This window comes from Sceloporus undulatus, chromosome 3, assembly GCF_019175285.1.
Source record: "Sceloporus undulatus isolate JIND9_A2432 ecotype Alabama chromosome 3, SceUnd_v1.1, whole genome shotgun sequence".
Classification (NCBI taxonomy): Eukaryota; Metazoa; Chordata; class Lepidosauria; order Squamata; family Phrynosomatidae; genus Sceloporus; species Sceloporus undulatus.
Genome location: NC_056524.1, coordinates 109,867,287 through 109,875,407, shown reverse-complemented (window position 1 = coordinate 109,875,407; position 8,121 = coordinate 109,867,287). Strand labels below are relative to the sequence as shown.

At 39.7% G+C, this 8,121-nt stretch overlaps 1 pseudogene; it reads right to left on the bottom strand.

Annotated features, from left to right (window-relative positions):
• Positions 1-1,938: 1,938 nt before the first annotated feature.
• LOC121926549 lies at positions 1,939-2,577 on the bottom strand (annotated as a pseudogene).
• Between the last annotated feature and the right edge of the window lie 5,544 nt (positions 2,578-8,121).

Here is an 8,121-nt window from a genome sequence, read left to right as displayed (position 1 = left end):
TCTGAGCTATTCATGGTGGTGAGAGGTCAAACTCAGGTACCTCCCCTCCCCCCCCCCCAGTCTAATCTTAGTCTTCATTAGCTTGTTGTGATGTTGTTAATGCTTTTAACCATTTCATGGATGAAATATTTTGCATAAGAGTCAACTTAAATACACTGTACCCTTTTTTTACGTGAGGGGTCTGTTCCGGACTCCCCCGCATAAAACAAAAAATGCCTATGCTCGAGCCCCATTTAAATGAATGGGGCTCGTGCATGCGGTGGCGTGGTGGTGCAGCGGTGCAGCGGCGCGCATGCACCATGGACATATGCCCCATTCATCCCAATGGGATGCACCGCCCCTTCCTCCCTATGTGGCTTTCAGCATATGCTGAAAGCCGCATATAACGCGGGTGCACTGTACCATCATTGGAATGGAAGTTGATAATGGGATGTCCAGCAATTCAATGTATGGGATTACTTTGGATCAATTTCAGTCGGTGTATTATGCTGATGTGGACAAGTTGCTGGGGCAAGTAAGGAAAACAATTTATCTTGGCTGGTCATTCATTAAGGAGATGCAATTAAATTTCAAATAAACTTATTATTTACCATCTATCAGGGAGGGGAACTTTTCATCTTGTTCAAAAGAAACAGTAGTTTGACCACTTTTGAAAAAGACCGGCCTGGATCCACTATAATATACAATTTAAATAATTATAATAATTATATAATTATATGATTATTTTTATAATTAACAATTATAGACCAGTTTCTAATTTTCCTTTTTTGGGGCAAGATGATTGAAAGGCCTTCCAATTTCATGGCATTTTGGCTGACACACACTTCCTTAGCCCATTTAAAATCAGCTTCAGAGTAGCATATGGAGTTGAGACTGCTATGGTTGCCTTAGCTGGCTTTTAAAGTTGATTTTAGGAGCATTTATGTGGCAGTGTTGCCATGATTGTCAATGTGAATACAAAACAATTGTGAGGTTGTAAGTCTAGCTCATGACATCTTAATGGCCTAACAATATACCAGCCATTTTATTCTTATTGTTATTAATCATGCATTTCCCCAGGGCTGGGACTCAAAGCACCTTACAAAAACTAAAGTAAAATTACATACTGTTGTTTGTTATTCTTTTTGCCATTTTGGTGGATTTTAGGACTTATGCAAGTGACATTGGTGGGTTTGGGGTGTTTGAGAGCTGTTTTCTGATGAAATAAATCACATTGAAATTGGCTCAGAATTTTTTTTTAAATGTGGGCACTTCGGTGAGGATAGGGGCCACAAAATAGGGAACTGGATGATTCCCGTGGCTTTTGGTATACACTTTCCCTAGTCCTGTAACAAACTGAAAGGCCTGTAAAAATCAGAAAGTCCTCACCTGCCAGTAGAATGGTAACAAGAAAAGGATCAATTCAGCCTCAGGGCCTGGGAACACCCACTATGAAGTCTCTTTCCCATGTTATCACAAAATGCACTTACGGGTGTGGTAGGGCAGAGAGAAGAAATCTCTAGAAATTAACATCCTTGCATTCTATTATGGGAGAACACAGTCTTCCAGATTACCCAGAACTCAGTTTGCCCGGTTGCAGCTCTCTGGAACAGAAGCTTCAGTAGTGCTAATACACTACTGGCCACTGTAGAAATCTGAGCTTCAAGCATGTGGATTGAATCCAAGAATGCACCCAAACTGTAAACCTCTTCTTTGATGAGAATGTAACCCCATCACATACATGCTCTTTTTAAAAAAAAAAATTGAAGCACCACTTTTTTTTTTACGCATTACCAAACAGATGTCCTATACAAACTTACATTCAGGCTAGTTCTACAGATGACTACTTGGTGCATGAGACTTTTATAGCCCAACTCTTCCAGAACTAAAATGGAGATTCTGTATGAATAATCCCATCACATTTGACCAAATTCCTTCAGTAGCACCATGTGAAGCTGCCTACTGTTTATTAGCAAAGATGATCTTGGTGTCCTTCACAGTGGAAATGATGGTGTCACCACCAGATTGCCAGCCAGCTGGGCACACTTCACCATGCTGCTCTGTGAACTGGAAGGCTTGCACCAGGTACAAGCACACTTCACCATGCTGCTCTGTGAACTGGAAGGCTTGCACCAGGTACAATGTCTCATCCACAGAATGCCCCATAGGAAGGTCACTGACGGTGATCTGCTGCATGATGCCTTTGTCATCAATTATTAACAAGCCTCTGTGTGTAATGCCCTCATCCTCCTTCAGCACCTCAAAGTTCTTATACACATTGTGGGGCACAAGTGGGATGTTTGTGGAACCAAAGCTCCCATCTTTTTGTTTGTGTGTATTGATCCGGGCCAAGTGGGTGAAGAGTCAACAGAGGCAGCCATAAGCTCACAACTGGTCTTCTGGAACTCCTCAGCTCAATTGCTGAAAGATATAATCCCCAAAGGGAACCCAAAGATGAAGTCCACCAGGTAAAATAATAGTACCACATATTTTCCTTTGCAGTCTTACAACTTTAATTCCTTTGATAGTTCCATCCTCCACTGCTGTGGCATGGACTTCTGGAACTGACTTCCCAATCTGAACATTACTGGTAGTCATTTTCTTTGTCTTCATGCACCATTGCCAGCAAACAATGCCAAGCTAACCTGGACCACTTTCCAGCGGAGAAGGCATGACACTGAAGGGTCCTGTACGTTCTCTTTTTCCTCACCTACCTTTTGATTGGCCAGAAGCACCTCTGTCTTGTCTGAACTATTTGTTGGCTCTCATCCAGACACTGGTTTAGAATTGACACAGCCTCCTTCAAATTACCTGGTTGTTATCTGCATTAAGATGATACTAGAACCCTAAACCTTTCCTACCTCTTAGAGGTTTCATATATCTGTTAAATAGCAGGAGACACAAAACTGAACCCAGATCAGGGATTCTGCCAGCATGATCTGGGCTTACCCTGCCAAGAAGGACCACAATTATTGTAGGACTGTGACTCCAAGTCATATCCCAGCAAGGGCAGGCTAGAAGATTACCATGGCTGTCAGTTTCAAAATCATCTGAGGGATCGAACAGAACAGGGATACAATCTGCCTATCCAGTTCCTGACATAGGTTGTTCAGTAAGAGGTGGCCAAAGCTGTCTCTGTTCTACAGTCAGACTGAAGTGGATCTAAATAATCTATTTCAACCAGGAGTGCCCACATGGAGCTGGGAAATTATAACATCCCATTACCTTGCCACAAAATGGGTTTTTGTATGGCTGGTAGTTGCCCAGTACAATGGGACCCAGGGAGAGTTTTTGCAATAATGGCTTCTTTAGACATGTTGGAACACTTTGGTTTTAGTGAGCCACTAACCATTCTCTCTACACACTTGGCTGGTCTAACAGCCCAAGAAAGGCAAGGATCTAACACACACGTGGTAGCTCTCAGCTCAAATGTCCACAATCTATCTACAACCTCAGCCTGAAATCTTGTAAGCAGAACTTTTCAGTGCACCATGACTAAAATCTTCAGATCCATGATAAATAAGACCACTTAAAGTTGTTTCATAAACTGGAGTCGTACCATGGGATGCATGTTTATTATCTCCATTCTAGGAAGAGTTTCCCCTGTACAGAGAAACTGTTCTAAATTTTCTCACATTGCTTACTGGGCCACAGAGGGGAGTCTTGTTTAAGTTAATAAAGAAGAAGAAAGTCCCTTACAACATTAAATATTTTATACAGAAGGAATTTTAAACAGAGTAAAGGTTTCTTTGTATTTCTCTCACAAAGGTCAAGGTACTGCAGTTATGGAAAAATACTTTATAAAGACATCATGAGCCATTGATTTTTTGTGAAATCAATGAAATTTTAAACAACTCCTGGTACAGGCTTGGCTTTTATTCTTTGTCTTTTATTTTATTGTGTTTCATTTTGTCTGAACTGTGTTTGTGTCCTCTTATAAGAGTAGAACTTATAAAAGTAGAATTATCTAGAATCTGTTCAAATGCAGAGCTGGATGGTGGGTGCATTTTTTTAAAATGTCTAATTTTAATCAGGATCTGAAACAAATACTAATAAATAAAATGAATAATAATAATAATAACAATAAAGGATTAAAAACACAGCTGCAGTCTTATTTCAGTGGCAGATCACATCCTTAGGCCAAAGTTCCCATATGCAATCCCTAGTCAGATAAGAAGGAACAAGACAAGCTCTTCAAGTGTAAAAATATATCACTGAATAACAAAGTCAGGTTTGTCCATGCCATTACGTTCCCAGTTTCTATGTATGAAAGCTGGGACAGTGGGGAAAAAAACCCTAATAAGAATTATCTCAGTTGAAATGTGGTACTAAAGGGAAGTCTACAGAACCATGGACAACAAAAAAGATAAATAAATGGGTTAAACAAATCAAGCATGAGACCCTCCCTGAGAAACCAAGAAAACAAGCTGTGGCTGTCACACTTTGGAAATATTGTGAGAAGACATGCCTCACGAGAAAAGACAATAGTGCTTGGCAAGATAGTAGGCAGTTGGAAGAGGAAGACCCATCCAGATGAATAGACTCAATGAAAGAAACCACAGCCTTGAGTATGCTCAAGCAGGGTCAACATGATAACATGTTGACTTGGAGGTCTCTCATCATGGAGGCTGCCATAAGTTGAAGTTGACTTGACACCAATTAACAACAAAAACTACATCTTAGTATAGTGAAGAAGGAACTTGTATGGATCTGGGGAGTATCTTCCAGTCGGTGTAGACAAAAACTGGGCTAGACTGACCAGCAGTCTGAATAAGTTCCTGCGTAATTTACTAAGTACATTCGCTTTTTTCTTCAGTGCAGTGCATAAACTATAATAAAAAGGGAACACATGCTTAATAATAGCAATTAAAACTAACATTTCCCTGAAGATTTACATCTGGAGTGAGTGTCATGCCCAGCCTGGAAGATGGGCTTGGAGGACTCAGAGGATGAGCTAGAGCCTCTGGGATCTGAACATAATGGAGGAGCCAGAGCCCCAGGGGCTTGAACCTGTAATGGAGGAGCCAGAGGCTGGCCCTAGTTCTGCTGGGCAGCAGAGTCTATGGCCCCCAGAGGTTCAGCAGTCAAGTGCCTGGTGCCGAGGCTGTGGACATGGAGGAGGATCTGGGCAGCGTGCTACCTTCAATGAGCGTCGAGCAGAAAGAGAGGGCCTTCGAAGATCTCGGAGGCTTATCAGAAACGTCTTCGTAATCAGGCACAGCTGAAGGCCAGCTCCTTGCCTTCTTAAGCACCTGGAGCATGTGTGGTTCTTTGCCAGTGGATATCTGACTCTTTTAGAGGAAAGACTCTGTCTCTGGCTCCTTGGCTTCTTGTCTTGACTACCCGGAAACTTGACCTTGGACTGCTTTATCTACCTGCCTATCTGTACCCTGAACCTCGGACCGTCTGACAATTCTTCTGGTAAACCTTTTGGCAAAGCTACTGCAACCTCCAGGACTGTGTAGCTACATGGACTTGGCTGTGCTGGGAGGGGGTGTTGGTTGATAACTAGCTGCTTTATCAGCCCTTTGGCTGCTTTCCCGGACGTGAGACAGTTTTAATTTATGAACTGTTTTAATTTGTCTTAATTGTTGTAACCAGTTTTACATTCGTTTAAACTGCTTAAATTGTTTTAGCTTGTTTAATGTGTTAGTCTCTGTATCTACTACCCGGAGACATTTGCTTTAGGATGGTAAATAAATAAAAATAAATAAATTTGATATCCAGTAAATGTTTCAGTAGGCATTAGCTGCTGATGTTCCCAAAATTAATTCATAGAATGGCCACAACTCATATTGTCATCACACACAGGGCCACAAAGATGCTGAACACTGGCAGAATGGAAAGCCCCATCAGTTTAATACTGAGGGATTACTACACTTGGCATTACAGCTTCCACAAGGAAGTCCTGGATGCCTCATTGCATGAGCTGCACAAATGTCAACAGACCTACCACAGCCTGATGTGTGCAACCTCGTTTACCCACTAGATTTCGGGCTGATATCACAACCTTTTTCTTTTCTTTTTAATTTTTTGTTTTATTTTTTTAAAACAGAAAAATATTTTAACAATTACGACAAATTCACTCAAAACATTTTACATATTCACATAATTTACACAATATATCTAACACATAATCATAACAGATAATAGAACTTCCTCACATCTCATTCATGAATATCTCTGTTATTCAGTAATTTGTTCTTTTCTTTTTCTTTCCAGTCCTTACCCATAATACAAAATAATATATTTCCTTTCATTTTAGTGTAAATATTTCTTTAACAGAATATTATTTTAGTATATTATACAGGATTGTATCAAATTTATCAGTTCTTAATCTTAGCCCATAAATACAGTGGAGCCCTGTTATATTGTGGGGTTTGGTTCCAAGATCCTCCGTGGATAACAAAATCCGTGGATGCTTAAGTCCCCATTAAATAATGACATAGCAAAATGGTGTCCCTTATAAAAAATGGAAAGGAAGGTTGATATTACAATTTATACTCTTTTCATTTTCAAACTGTGGATGCTTGAATCCATGTATAAAAAAATCTGTGGGAAAAGGGCTGACTGTACTTTGTTTGGCCCTGTGTTTTGTTTAAGAACAGTAATTGTAAACTTTGATGTGCTGGCCATACCTCAGCCTTGACAGCTGCATTAAAATGGGACTTGTAGCCTTAAGAAATTCTGTAATAATATCCATCTGCCTATACGACTGCCTTTTTATGGCTATCCAAGGTTCCCAATCATCATTAAAATAGTTTACCCACCCTGAATTTCTACTTATAGTTTCACGCACTGAACCACAGTATCACCTCCTTTTAACAAAAGATGGAGGAAAGAAAGTGATGTAAGAGTAGATTTGTTGTAGAAGCTGGAGTGGCAATCTAGCAGGACAAGCAAGAGCAAGAGATTGTAAGAGAGCAAAGAAAATGAATATCTTTGATGGTGCCCTTGAAGAAGTGACCAAAAAGACTTATCTTTTGTATGTTTGCTGCCAGATAAGAGAGATGCCTGTACCGTTGAAGAAAGATTGTTGATAAATGTCATATCCTCCAAGTGGCCAGGATCACAATTAATGGTTATAACAATTAAGCAAAGTTAACCTAAAATTTCTGTGGCAAATAACACTGACAACTACACCTGTTAATGTTTGGCTTTCCCTTATTAGATATGGAATTATTTAATGATGGTCAATTTTATTTTTGTTTTTTGTCTTGCTTTTCATTAGTATTATAAATACTGTATGTACATTTGGATATGATATATTTTAACTCCATGGGTTTTTTGTGTTCTCTGTGTTAAAGCAAAACATTGCTACGTTCTTGTGATTAACAGAGGGTTGGGAACTTAGATCTAAGGCAAAGTGGGTGGGTATGCAACAATAGATTTGTACAATGCCAGCAATTCAACCCTGGTTGAGTTTTTTACCCCAGTGACTTCATATCATATCTTTTGTTAATATGAATCTCTTGATACAGTGTTATTTTTGTCCCAGCATAATGATTGTTCAATGACTTGATCACATGTAGTAATCATAAAATCACTCTGTTTGTCGGGTAAATGTCAGTAGCTATATCTTTCCCATGGCTTTTCCCTGACATTTCAAAATCTCGTACTTATTTTATGTTTTAATGCTTTTCTTTTGAAAGTTTCAAAATTAAAAATGGAAGCAAACAAAATTCAAGCTGATGGCAAATGGGGGAGCATGTGGAACATTTGACAAGAATTCTGAACCAGTCCTCAGAATTTTGTGATCGTTTTTTGAATTAAAATAGAAAATCAATAGGAAATCATCCTAAATTGCATGCACACATATTTTGAAATAAGTTGGCACCAGAAGTATAGGTGACTGAAATCCAATTGATGCTTGAAAGCCACACATGCAATATATGCTTTTTTTGGACATTGTACAAGGAAGTATCACTACCTCTTCCTGCAATGTTCAAGCATCTACCCAAGCTGTTTCCTGTATGACGGGAGGGAGGGGGTGAGACAGGATGCACATTGATTGCTAAAGTTCTGCAGATGTGGGAATGGACTTGAGCTTTTGAAACTGCCTTTAGAGGCAAAAACAGCATGGAACTGTACATGTAACATATTATGTCCATGCATCTTCAGGGAGATAGCAGCCAATATTAT